Below are 14,843 nucleotides of genomic sequence, written 5' to 3' on the forward strand. Positions count from 1 at the left end.
TTTGGCAATGGCAACAGCTATGCAGGCAGTGGCAGCAGGGCAGCACTTTCCATTTCTCCTCAAGCCACCACTGCCTGGCATTGTTACAGGTGGCACATACTTGTTTCACATCCTTAAGAAATCAGTATTTTAGTGTGGCAGCACCTACAATTTGGAACTCCCTGCCTATGGACATCATTGAAGGGTGTTGGCACATACCTTGGAATAATGACTGGTGACGAGGTTTTATTTACACGTATATCCAGGCTGAACATTCCTACCGTTGTTTTTCCCTGATTAGGTTTCTGGATCATCTTACCTAAAGTCATAGCTTTGTTTTCAGTATAGAAATCAAAGCAAGCATCTGTGTATTCCCAATTTTAGGTGAGATTAGACAAGATTGGCCTCTTGCCTGTTGTTTTGCCCTTAGGGCAGCTGCACCAGACTGAGCTTTTAAAAAAGTAAGTCTTAGCCCTCCTAGAAAGCAAGTTGTGGGGCAAAATGTGCAGATACTTTCTAAGCGATTTCTGTGAAATTAGTGTGATTGTGGTGTGACCATCTTGTATATTTTCCCTGGTACTGAGGAATGCTTCTTGTTGCTATTAGACAGCAACAGCATCAGTGTATGTGTAAAATCTATACTAATTGATCACCACAGTCAGGATCTGCAGGACATAGCTGACTTCCCATGGTAAGCGTAAGGTTGCCAGGGCTGACTGTCTCTCTAATTTTGTGTTATCACACTCCCTATGGCAGTGATTTTGTGTTGTGCCCCTCCCCTTCCCCAGAAGCTATTTTGTGACTGGCGTCCCCAGCTTTCTCTCAAAATTGAAAGTGTGTCCGCTGGTTCAAAAAGATTGGTGGCTCCTGCCCTAAGATGACTGAGCTATTGTCCTCCTAACCCTAGGATGATGTGGCCTCCAGCCTGGTGATTGGGGAGGGAGAGGAGGGCCTCCAAAATCATTCTCCAAAATGATACCTCATTAAAAACATGATAAAATAATTTTAGTATGATTTATATTTAGTATTATTGGCCTGTTAAGTTTATAGTGGTCATGTAATTCTGTTGGAAAACATATAACTAGTTGTGGTAAATCAATTAAGTGTTACTATTTACAGAAGGATAACTTGGGGTGAGAGAAAGGAGCAGCAAGCCAACATCCTGCCCCACTCTGAGGGGGGACACATTTGGCTTGAGGAACTGTGTTGCTGCTCTTCGTGTCAAGATTAAAAAAAAATCAAGCAATTGTTTTAAAAATAGAGACCTGAACTTTATATGTTTGTTGAATTAGAGTGTTAATAATAGATAGCACTTACATTCTGCTGTGGTATGCTGTTTACATTGGCTGCTGAAAAATTCTACTGTAGTAGACACTGCATAGATGGATGGTATTTTACTCTGAAATGATTCCTGGTTGCTTCTTCCTTTTCGTAATGTCACTAGGTTTATGAAATGACTTTACAATGCCAACAAGAAGGCTAGCATGTATGCACAGGGTGAGTCTTTTAAAAGAGGCCCCGTGGAACATGTGTACTCTATCCATGGTGCCTCTTTTAAAGGAATCACCCTGTATATGCATGTTGACCTTTTGCAGCCGTGCACTGGATGCTATTTTTCAAGATATCCCTTATATAGTGAGATTGGAGGGGTGAAGGCTGTATACCCGAGTCCCTTCTAATTCATGGATCCAGCAAGGATTCAATTGCTGGAATAGCCCTGAAAATTTCTTGGCAATGGCCTAAGCATGTTTTGTCCAGGTAAAAAGGGACGTTGCTCTGTGCCAGAGGCAAATGGGTGAGCCTCCCCTCAACTTTCAGATTTGAAAATAAGGGATCAGCAGCCTCAAAAATAAGGAATCAGCAGCCTCACCTATCCCGGGGAAGGTCTATGGGATCTCTAACAATCCGGGATAGCAGCAGGAAGCAGCGGGAAACAGCGCTGGAATAAGGGGATTTCCCGCAAAAAAAGGGAAGGTTGACAGCTATGGTTAATGCTGTGAGCCCCTCAAAGAATTATGGAATTGTAGAGTTGGGACCCCTTTATTATTACGATAAATCATATATCATAAAGACACCACAGCAGGGGTGCCAGGTATAGGGAGTGCAAGGGGCTTCCGCCCCCTCAATATTTTGAGGCAGGGGGCTGTGCCCTCCAAAACTGAGGGGGGCAGTCATCCCCCGCCACCCCTGGGTGAGTGTCGGTTTGCAGGGCGTGGGATAGGAGGCTTGGAGGGCGATTTTCACCCTCTGCACACACACACACCTGCGATCGCTAGTGCATCCCAGCAGGCATGGCTCCACATTATGCATGCATGACAGCCCCCCCACCAACGTCGGGCCTAACTCAGTGCACCTGCACCAGAGTTTCTGCTGTTCCTCATTCCAAGGAAACTGAGCCTTGGGTAAGCGCCTGGAACCCCTGGAATCTCACACGGCTTGGAGATTGGGGCGGCATGCAACAATAGGCATGTGCGTATGCCATAACCAAATCCAGCAAAACTCCTGTGCTGAGTGCATATTCCTTAAAAGTATGCCTGTGTGTGTGTGTAATATATTTAGATACATGTGCTTATACACACACACATAGAGCGAGGATGGAAATGCTGCAACACTTAAATAAATCCATGCCTCCATTAAATCCATTAAATTAAGCCATGGTACCACAGCACTAATATCGGACATAAGCATTTGCACAGCTCTTAAAAGGCACCAGGCAGAGGCTTATTTCTGATCTTAGCATTGTGGGATAAGCCTCTGCTGCAGGCTTTTGCTATCAAACATCAAGCAGAGACTGATCTCTGATGTTAGTGTTGTAGGTCTCAGCACAATGCCAGAGATAAGCCTCTGCTGGCATGATAAAAAGAAAAGGCAGGAGATATATATATGTATATATATATATATATTATACACACATACAATCTTAGCACTGTGAGACTACTGTACTGATATCAGAGATACATGTAAACCTCTGCTTGCTCCTGTGGCTTTAACTTTGAATCTCCTGGTATCATATGACATCACTTGAATGACATGTGTGGCTCCACCTACTTGTCAAAATAGTCCATGGATTTCTGGATTCTCCCTTCAGTTAGGGCCTTTTATTTCAAAAGAATAGCCATTTATTTCAATAGTCATCGAACCACACTACATATTGGCTTACTGGTAGCAGAGTTATGTAGCTTTTATACATCTGAGTGTATAAAAGCTGATCACATTTTTATCATCATTAAGATCATTTGAAAATTAAAATTGATTAGAAACAATTCTGCTCTGTATATTCATTTTCTTATGAGAAATTTCTAGTGAATTCATTAGATGTAAGTCTTGCCAAAAAGCAATGGGTTGGATTAAGTGGACTTTGAGAAGAATCAGTGATGAAAAGAAATAACCAAGTATTTGGCATAATGGTGCAGTTCTTTTTAAGCCATTATCAATGTGTGTTGGAATACTTTACCGTTAGTTCTTCTTTCCACACAGCTGACTTTATAGTCTCTCCTTTTCAGAAGCAAATTAGCATCAGCATCAATACAATAATAGTGAACTTTGTGGTCTTGTGCCTATATCAAGGTATTGAAATAAGGCCAGCCATAGATGCCAATCCCCGTCTTTCCAGTTCTCCTAGCTTAAAGAGTATTTTACTTTGCTGTTCTTTTCCATTTCAACTTTTAATTTGGATTTCTGAGTGACTGTAGGAAGAAGTCTATAATTTATTTATTTTTAGTTGGCTGAGAGAGGCTTTGCTGAGTGATGGACTCCAAAGCCAACACTCCAAAATCATCCAAGTTACATGTTCTGTGTCAGCAGAAGGATTTCTGCTTGCGCAATGAATTCTCTGCCCACCTGGGTGTGCCCCCTGAATCTGTTGTAGGGAGGGTTGGGTGTGGAGTGCGCACAGGAAGAGTTAGTGGGAAGAACCGTTGTGCAAGAGGAAATCCTTGCACTGATAGAACATGTGAAGTTGATACCTCCCCTTGTTTCTTTACCTCCATGGAATTAATAGAACTTTCCCCTTGCTTGCTTTATTACCCTCAAGTATGCTGGCCACTGCAGCCTTGGCCTGCTTCCTCTGCTAAGGTGAAAAAGGTGCCAAGAGAAGGTCACATCATAGAAAGTGGAGTTTAGAAGTCTCAGGGGGTGGTAGAGTGGAGTTTTGCCTCCAAGGCTGTCCTGAAGCAGCAGCGCTTACAGCAACACATCCAGAGATGAGCCTGTCACCATGACTCATAACTGGAACTGGAGACACTGTTATTAACAGCCAGCATTGGCAAACATCCAGAGGGCACCATGTTAGCTACCCCTGCTGTTTATCAGGTTTACTTTTGCATTGGAGTTTGTCAGTTTCTTATGCTGCTCTTATACAGAGTCATACCACCCACCAAAAGGCTTCATAGTAATGTGTCCTAATGTGCTCAGGCGGTATGAAACTATCAGTTTAGAAGGACAGGCTGAAAAACCAATTAGCTTCTCAGGACTTAAGCAGTATTCCTGAAGGAGATAGCAATACACTACGGGCTTTAGCTTATGCTGGGGTTACCTTCTGGGGATAGCACCTAAAGCCAAAACCATGTATCGTAAAAAAGTCTTTTTCCTTGGTCGCCAGACCCCTTTCTATTTATTTATTTTTTTAATTCCCAAGCGAATAAAGCTGAATACGTGCAAGTTAAATCCACATAAATTGTGAGTTACAACAAAATGTATGTGAAAATGCACTGTGTCCAGGGCTGGATTTAGGTTTGATGTGGCCCTAAGCTACTGAAGGTAATGGGGCCCTTTATATGTCCAGATGTCCTTTGTCAACAACAAATTGTCGCTTTGTGTTGAATATATGCTATATTATATATGCTATAACACCTGGCTGGGTTGCCTGAGTGAACCTTTTCTGTCCGGACAGCCACTCTCCCGTGGCTGTCTCAATCGCTGGCAGAATCCGTCAGTGGGCGTTTCTTAAACTTCTTCCAGCAAATAAGCTCTTTGACGCCTAGTCTCCTCCTACTCTCTCTGCGCGAAAGCCTTCTGCGCAAGGAGGGCATAGGCAGCGGAGGACCTCTACTCTCCCCGCTGGTCCCCGGCAAGGAGTCCTGGGACCGCCTTGCCGTTTCCCCCATCTGCCCCCCTTCTCCACTGGTGCTATGCTGATTCTCTTCCCCAGAAGATGGGCTGCCTCTCCCAATCCCGGGACGCTCTCTGGAATCCCTCTGGATTTTGCTCTCTCCCTCCGGCACTGATGGCAGTTCCCTGATAGGTATCTAAAGCCATTTGCACATAAGAAAATATGTATTTTATCAAAGTAATTGTTGAACTGAAATACAATTAAGATTAAGGTTTTATTTTATTTGTTTTTTATCTTATATTTTGGAAATGAACGTCCAGGTTTTTTTCCTTTAAATTTTTGGGCCTCCCCCAAGAGAGTGAGGCCCTAAGCTATAGCTTGTTTAGCTTATATGTAAATCTGGCACTGACTGTGTCTTCTTGCTTCTCCAAGTATTCTAAATACTGGGGTATGAGTTGGGGCTTCTAGGTCCAAGAGCAAAGATCAGAAGTGGCTCCAAACTCTGTCCTCTGATGTAAGGGAAGGCTGAGATTATACTGAAGGTCATGGTCTTCTACAGTGTTCCATACATAATATATCCACAGGAAAGTTTTCATGTGAGCCAGTACAATAGTAAAACAACAGAGACAGCAATTTCTTTCTTTCTTTTTAATTATTCCTTCATATTCAAACTTCACAAACAGTGTGAACTTGTACAATACCTCAGAAAGTGAAACTTACAAAAAAAGTGCTGGTAACATTAAAAAAAAGAAAAAAGAAAAACCCAAAATAACAAACATCATTCTTAGCAACATCGATTACTCTTCCACACAAAACAGAAACCTTGTAAAATTTATTTCCGTATCTTTAAGGCGTAATACTTCCGTATAAAGTATATGCAAGAGATAAAACTTCACAGTATTCCAAAATGTCACAATAATAATAATATAGTATAATGAAGCGCTACAGTTAATTTTATTTTTTTCCTTTTTTCTGTTTTAAATAACAAATACAAGTCACAGGTAAATATACGTGAGAAAAATACGAGGCTAATATTAAATGGCAGGTAAGGATACTCTCACTGTAAGAAAAAACTGGCAGGATGTGTGTAGTTATTCTATATTTTAAAGCACTTGATAGAAAAGGCGTATGCAAGGTTTTTAAAAACAATTCTCAGTTTACTTGCTTTATAACTGACATACCATTTACAGAGTAAAATGAGAGAAAAAAAAGGAACTCAGTATTCCCTCAAAACTTTTGACCTGCTCGTCTCATTTTCTTAAACCATGTCGCACTGTATAAGGGTGTGTTTTTGTGTTTTATGTATAAGTACACTTACAGCCACTACAACACACTTTGGATTAGGCAGAAACTAGTATCTCCAGGAGAAGTATCTTTGCTCAAAAGGGATCTTGTCTTGAAGCCTTTACATTTGGAAATCACTGTTTTAATTTATGTAAAGACTGCAGGATTAGTCTTCAACGTAGTTTTTCCCATTCACTCAGTTACTAATGATTTTGGGGACATTTCTTTGTCCAATGTATGAATTATCCAGTCCTCAAACATAGATAAATTCTAATGCTTTAAAAAAGCATACTAAAAAAGCAGAAAGATAGGGCAAGTTTTGAAATCAGCACTGGAATCATACATTATATAGTGAACCCTTCAAAATGCTGGACCAAGGAATGGGAAAACATGGGTAGAAGTTCACTTAATAGAAATATCACTGTTGTGTGTTTGCATGTGTGCAAGTGTATTGTCTTGTATGATGGCTTGTATGTGTGGAATGCTGTGGACACACGCAAGTCATACCTTGCTCCTGCACACATTTGTATATGTTAACAGCCAGCCATTCAGCTAACAGGTAACAGAAAGACAGCAGATAGCATAACACATCAATAAGGTGCTCAAAGGAAAAAGGGTGGCTACCACTCTTGGAATGGGAAGCCACATTAAGGTGCTTCAAAAAGTTTTTTTTTAAAAAAACAAACAACTACATTTAGTTCAGAAATGTACAGATTTTTGCACATAGTGATTGAGAGCAAGGCCAAAAGTTAAGAGATTTCTGACATCTTCCATAAACAGGGGCTTTTTGTTACAGGTTTTGTTACTTTTTTGTTGGGTGGGTCAGTGAACAAAAAAACTTAATAAAAAAGTGCAGAACCTGAACTGTGTCATTTAGATTGTAATAGTTTTTGCCCAATCATTCAGTTGCTTTCATTTAGCACCGTTCCTTTTTCTTCCGGTTACAATCCGTTCCTACTGTAGTTATTGTACATACAGAAAGGACCAAGTTACTTGCAAGTAGCTGTTTGTATTTGTGATCTGTTTCAAGAGTCCAACTATTATTCCTCTGCTGCTTCTGTGTTTGTGAAAAATCTGGTTTTGTAGCTGTGAAAAGGGAGGCTAATCTCCTCTCACACTTCCGGCTTTGTGTGTATGTGTGAATACATATCTGTAACCCCATCACACATGAGAGTATATTATAACTGGAGATAAAGTGAACTGGGTTCAGACATTAGTGCACTATCTTTCCCCTGTGCATTTGAAACAGTCTCCAACTTTTTTTTTTTTTAAAGTGCATTTAACATGAAATAAATTGGGCATTTATGTGCCCTTTGGAAAACACTTCAGAAGCGAAAAATGTCTGACTTGTGTAGATTTAGAAACGCCAATAGTGAATGGGTAATAGTAAGATCAAATAGGCAGATGTTCTCAGACAATTAATGCCTTTTCCAATATAGCAACACCATGAGTGACACAAAAAGGTGGAAGGGATTTGTTTTGAATTTTGGCATTTTGACTTTTTTAATAGAATGAATTTGGACTAACAACAACAGCAACAACAACCTGCCCATCTGGCTAGAATAGTTTGTTCAGAGCTCCAGTCACTTCTCCCCTTTCATCTGTGCCGATGTGATAACTTGGAATCTGACTTAGATTTAAAAGAGGACCTGGGTGCTTATGTGCCAACATCTATTAGGAATAAGGCACTGTAGAAATCTCAGCATCCTCTTTTTCTCAGCGCTGAGATATTGCATGTTATATAGTTAATTCTTCTATTTTGCATGTGTCAAAAACAGGTTCTGGAAAAGGAATTTAATTTTTTCTCTTATCAGCACCAAAGAGCTCTAGATCAGCACCCTTTGTCTCTACACACATGCACCCATACAGTCAAACAAGGAATACATGGATACTTTTAATTATTAAAATAATATGGGATTAAAGTAACTTTTCTTACTACTGGAACTCCTTATGAGTTTCTAAGTTATTGCATAGGAGAAGCTGTGTGATATCAGATTGTCCATTAAGCCACAAATAAATTATCACCACCCCCATTTCTGATATGGGGATCATATGTTAAATTTGCAGCATTCAGCTCTTAATTACTTAGGCAGCTAATAAACCCTTCCACCTCTAAGGTCCATAGTGATATGAGATCTAAATTGTCTTCTCTCAGACCATTCCCTGATCACCAGGGTCTTCCTTTGGCTTTCCTTACCCATTCACAAACACATGAGATGACCAGGAAAGCATAGAGTGCAGCAGAAGAGTATGTGAGGAAAGCAAAGAGGCAGCAAGGCTCTGGACTGAACTGGATTGGATTAGAATACGGGAAGCACAAAATTATAACATCTAAATATAATTGATCTCTAGGCTAAACCCCAGAATAAGTTGTGGGTAAAAAATATTTTAATGAAAACACCACAAAATATGGGCAACAGCAGAACTGCCACTTTTAGTGGTACAAGTCTTAATAAGGCCACAATCTGGGCAAAAAGTGTGAACTCATAGTAGGAATTTTCACTGGGCTACAGTGGAAATGGGGGCAAAAATGCCTCAAGCCCTTTAGTGTTAGTTTTGGATAAGTTGTGTGCACAGGGATTACGGGAAATGTTTCTCTGGGAAGACCTAGACATGGATACAAACAGGGAGTTAATTGCCACAGATTCCATAAATCATTTTACTGGACACTTTTTTTTTTACAGCCTCCTATGTCTTTTTTTTTTTTTACGTGTAACTTAAAAGACGGTCAGGAGGCTAGTTCTATTATAAAGCAGGAAAAGAAGGCACATGATTTACTCAGTCTTGGCTGAACTCAGGTTTGGAAAACAAGGAATGCTTTGCTGGAAGGTGGGAAAGTGCTCATTGGACCAGGATGCTCACAGAAGAGTTCTGGAGCGAGTGGAACAATGGCAAGAGACTGAAAGAGTCAAAGAGGGGAGAAGAAAGGGAAGTGAAGGCGAAAATGAAGACCACTCTTTAGCTTTCTATTTGCTTGACATGCTCAGGATTTGGCAGTGTTCTATGTCAAGAATGGAAAAGATGTTGCTTGGCCTTGAACATAGCCCAGTTACATATCTCCAGTTTATGGTGTTTATGGTGTTATGACTGTTGGCGTCTCCCTCTTCCCTTCCTTCCTACCCAAAAAGCATTTCGATCACAGCTTTAGTCTTCCTAGTTTAAGCATTCTCGCTGCTTTCTTCAACGATTGACAATGCATGTAGAAATTATCGACCACCCTTGGGTTTAGCATCTATACTTTCTGTAATCAGAAAATAAGCATTTCAAAGCAGTCATTGCTACTGCTCCCATCAGTCACAGATTGCCAATGAAAATCTGCATGGTGCCTCCTTTTATTATGTTGTTGGACAACATAATGCCTGGGAATTTGGATGGCATGTCTGGCAATAATGTCTTAGTGGACTTTACCAGAAATCATGGCCCTCCTGAGAGGAGCTTTGGACATGCAGTGGTGTGAATCCGTCATGGAAAGCACCTTCTCATTTCAAACTTTAAACTAGGAAGGAGATGAAAGACATCTGGGGTGATTATGTACAGCAGATGTAGGAAACTCTTTTGACCTTTGGTTTTCTCCCCTCAGACTTTGAATTGAAGGTTCATTTGTTTCCCTTACATCTGTTGTTACGTTCACCTTAGTCTGCCTTAAGGTGGAAGGAGGGGAAATGAGATTGCCAACAGCTTGATGAGAACACAGGGGTAGTACACAAAGTCACAGTCCAGTGTTTTAGACATTTCATAAATAACCTTAAAAAAAATAAAACAAGAACAATCCCTTTACTTACTCATCTGAAACAAAATAAACAGCAGTGGATACAAACTTCTTGTAACAATTACAAAAGAAAACAACAATACAACCCCCCAACTTTAACACATTTGTTTTAAACTCAAGACTGCAGCATATCCTTAAGGGCAAACTTTTCAATTATTTTTTCTTTCTTTTCTTTTTTTAAATAATGTTTTCACCAAAAAAATCCACAAAACAGTCTTGTACCAAGAAAATGCCTTCAAAAATAGAAAATATTACACAACAAAAATATGTACCCTTCCTTTCCAAAAAGAGTCTTCACAAAAATGTAGAAAAAATTCCAACCATTTTGGTGCTTTCCTAAACATGTAACCTTCAACCTAGGGCACAAATATTTATTGATTTAATTTTTGCATAAAACATGGAAGATATAAACCAACTATTAAGATTGTGAAGTTAAAGAACAGCCAATGTCCCCATTCTGTTCCACATATTCTTACAAGAACAAATAAAAATTAATAAATCTGATGATTAAACAAAAGATATTTGTGAGCCAATGGGCTGTGAAACCATTAATAGGACCCAGATACAGTGACATGAGTGGAAAACTGTCTTGTCTTTCAAAATAGGTATTTATATATTATTTCAACAAGTCTTAACAACTCCACTGTACTTGACTGAGAGAGAAAGCAAGAAAAAGGGTATTCAAGGTTAATAGTATACAGGGAAAACAGGCTGATTTTAAATATTTCACTTACTAAAAACTTTGTAGCCATATTTTAAACAATGGCGAGGGTGTTTCCATAAACCCTCAAAGTGCAAGAAGCAAGGGATCTTTTCTGGATCACAGTAGTCAAATATGAGGAAGTCCATTTTCCATTAAGGACAGAATCTCAAATTAAAGTCAAGTAATACCAGTTGGTAGCGGGACAATTGGTATTTGATTTTTAAAAAACAAAAACTATGGAATTTGTTTATTCAACAGGTTTTACCTGGACCAAGAAACATTTTGTGGATATTATTGTAATACTGCACTGTATCCTACTGTTATTAAAATGGCTGCAGTAAAACTGATAATATTAAAAAGTATGACTGCAAAGACATATAATCTGTTTTGTACCAGCTCATGTAACTCATCATTTTTTAATGCTGTTTCTGATTTTTAGTTTTATTTTTTTAAAAAAACAAAAACACCTTTCTGGTTCTTATTGGAGCACATGCTGGGACTGACACTGCAAACCTCCGGGAACAAGTGCACCAAGTAGATTGGACCAACAAGGACCAACAAACATGTCCAAACTGTGGGTTTCTATTTCTAGCTGTAGTGCTTTAGATGCTTGTGAGTGAATAAAGGGAGGTGGTTTAGCCTCTTCCTTGCAAAACTGTGCATTTTCCTCTCTAAAAATTAAATATTTTCCAGTGCATCTTCCCCCGCCTCCAAAGACCTTGCCACTCATCCTTCAAAAAGAAAACCCCAGATTTATAAAGATACAATGCTATAAAATCAGGTAATTTAAACAATACAATGTGCAAATGCTAAGCCAAAAAAAAAAAAAAAACACCACCATACAAACTTAGCAACAATGAGCTAAAAAAGCTATCTAAAACTGGATGATTTGTAAGCATTGGTTAAGAAATGGGTAAGGCTATTTATTTCTATTTCAGCATAGTTAACCACTGATCCCCTGCTTTCTGCTCATTTATTGTTTCAGATTTTCACTTTTTTACTCACTGGCCTTTTAGCTTTTTAAATTAAAATAAAGTTCTTTTTTGGTCTACAGTAGAATTACATATTAACACAAATAACAAAAATAGGAAATATTTTACCAGTAGATTTATACTACCCTACCTCTGTGAAACTAGAACAAATAGAGTAATTTGAATAAACATATTCAAGGGCAATATCACCTTGGACCATATATATCTATAAACTCCTGGTACACTGAGCCTGGCTTCTGCTACAATTTTAGGTTTGTGACAATTCAGTCAAAATTCAAATATGGCCACTTCTTTAAAACAGCAAATGGCACCCACTGACAACTTAAAATGTGCCGCTTCAATGGAAAATAAAAATGAAGAGATCTGGAGATCAAAAAGATTTTAGATTCCTTGATACATTCAAAATCCTTGGGGATTTAAGGACAGCTTTGAGGGCCATGAAGATAAGGACTATTGCAAGATATCTATTCAAGCGAAGTCTGCACTAAACACTGTGAGCAGGTAAGATAGCCTGACATAAGAAGAGCCTGCTGGATTAGACCAATGATTCATCTGGTCCAGTGTCCTGTTCTCAGAATGGCAGAACAGTTGCTTGTAGGAAACCCACAAGCAGGATTCAAGTGTAAGAGCACCATCACCTCTTGTGGTTTTCCAGCAACTGGCATTCAGAAGCACTGCTGCCTATCAACCGTGGACCTTCTTTAAGGCGGAACAAAATCAGCACAAGGGAATAGTCTGGGCTGAAAAGCAATGCTGTTTTACTAGCATCAGCTTTTAAAAAATGGACTTCAGACACTTCTTCATTGCTGTTAAGACAGTACTAAAGGCGTTTAGTAAACTCTACAACAGCCTATCAGTAGAAAATTATTGTTTAAAGAAGACTAGTTGGACAGATTTATGCTCCCCCTGCAGTATTCATTCTGCAGTTTTTGTTACTTTGAAATGTTTGGGAAATGACATTTTTGTCCCCGTATATCAAATCGATGCATGATAACAAGAACAAAACTGCATCACACAGTTCAGGGTGGAAAGAAACTGCTCATAAGCTAGCTGGAAAAGGAAATATACAATTAACATGTAGGTTTGCAAAAAGGAACACATCAGGCTTGGATCTAATTCCTTAGAGCTGAAATACTGCACTGATTAGTCTGGTTTAAAGGTAAGATTTATAGAGGGCCACTGTATATCAAAACACACACACACAAGCATATCCAATTCTTCTCAGTAACGTAGATTGTAATGCACACTTTGCCAGAGGCTGCAACTACTTCCCCACTGGACTGCATAAAAAGTGCTTCCCATTTCAGAGTTTATGGAGTCACAATGCAGTAATAGGAGAGAGAAATTTAATTCTTCCAAAGGAATGATTAACACCAATAACCAAGTCTAAGTCATATATTGTTGATTCCAGTCCAACAAGCCGATTAAACCTGATAGCCAGGTCATGGCCTTCCTGAAGGATTACATAATTTAAACACTGGCTAGCTCACTGCTTCTCGAAAAGAGATTCAGGGATGCCTCTGAGGATTGTCTGTAAAATAAAAGTATTGCAAGATGGCACAAAAATCCAGACCATTTCCTTCCTCTGCTTCTTGGTCAATATGTCTCTAATTCAGTGTCAAGTATGTTTATAATTTAATGTTACAACTCTGTTCCGTTGGTTATTTTCTCATTTGATACATTTAGGCTCCAATGCTTATCCAGAAAGGAGCAAAGATAACCATGTGGAAGTGTGAAATGGATGATTGATCCTAGCAAAGGTACTTGTATGGGGATGCATCATACCCTTACTTTGTTAACTTTTTATGATAAGCTATGCTATTGTTTTTAATTGAGGACTGTTTCTACAAGTCTAATGCCTCAGTAGTGTTATTGGGACAGGAATGATCTTGATATTTCCCCCTTCCTGAAGTGAATATAGGTGACCATTTAGCAAATGATAATAAGTATAAGTCAGCCATTTCTAGCAACCTAACAACATCTGGTGAATAGAAATTTACTACTCCAACTTCCCTACATTGATGCATGATGAAAATTCTCACTTGGTAGGATGTTACATTCAACTTGGTTACCAAGTGCTTATTTGTACAGTGGTGCCCCGCAAGACGAATGCCTCGCAAGACGGAAAACCCGCTAGACGAAAGATTTTTCCGTTTTTGAGCTGCTTCGCAAGACGAATTTCCCTATGGGCTTGCTTCGCAAGACGAAAACGTCTTGCGAGTGTTTCGATTTTTCCCCGCTCCCCTTTTTCTAAGCCGCTAAGCCGCTTATAGCCTTTTAGCCGCTAAGCCTTTAATAGCCGCTAATCCGCTAAACCGCTAATAGCGCTAATCCGCTAATAGGGTTGCTTCGCAAGACGAAAAAACCGCTAGAAGAGACTCGCGGAACGGATTATTTTTGTCTTGCGAGGCACCACTGTACTCTGCCTGAAGCAGAAAAGAAATTTTCAGCCAAGTGAGTCTGACCAGTGACCCTGGGACATTTCCCCCTTTCCCTTCAGAGTGATTTGTTGAGTTATCTGAAGCTAGCCGCCATGAAAGCACCTTCTCTCTGCTTGTGGCACCCTGTGGTCTACATTGCATAGGAGGATCTATGAGATGCTGATGGTTGGCTAGTTCTGCCTTTGGGCAAGAGACTGGCCTAACTAGCCTTTAGATTCTTCCACTTCTACAATGCTAACTATATATCAAAAGCAATTTTAAGTGTTTTTAAACGGAAACCATTTATAAACAATTACCACTTGGAAGCTACTTTCTGCAGGATAATTCTTACGTTTCTATGCCATATTTCCACTTCAGTCCTATGAGAAAAGTCTTTTAGATAAGCTTTTAGAAAAGTGTCTATAAATACAGATTGTGATGGAGTAATTTTATCTGAATCAGTTGCAGATGCTTGCTCCTACTTATTTTTCTGCTCTTTCTTTCTCCTTTACATGACCCCTGCATAGGCCTTCTTGATCCCATAAATACATTTCAGTAGTGCAATACAATGCAGTCTTAGTGCAAAAATAAAAAAGCCTTATCCAAAAGTAAGGAAAATGCTCACTTCTTCCAAGTATTACAAGCA

This window comes from Podarcis bocagei (assembly GCF_964188305.1).
Source record: "Podarcis bocagei genome assembly, chromosome: 6".
Taxonomy (NCBI): Eukaryota; Metazoa; Chordata; class Lepidosauria; order Squamata; family Lacertidae; genus Podarcis; species Podarcis bocagei.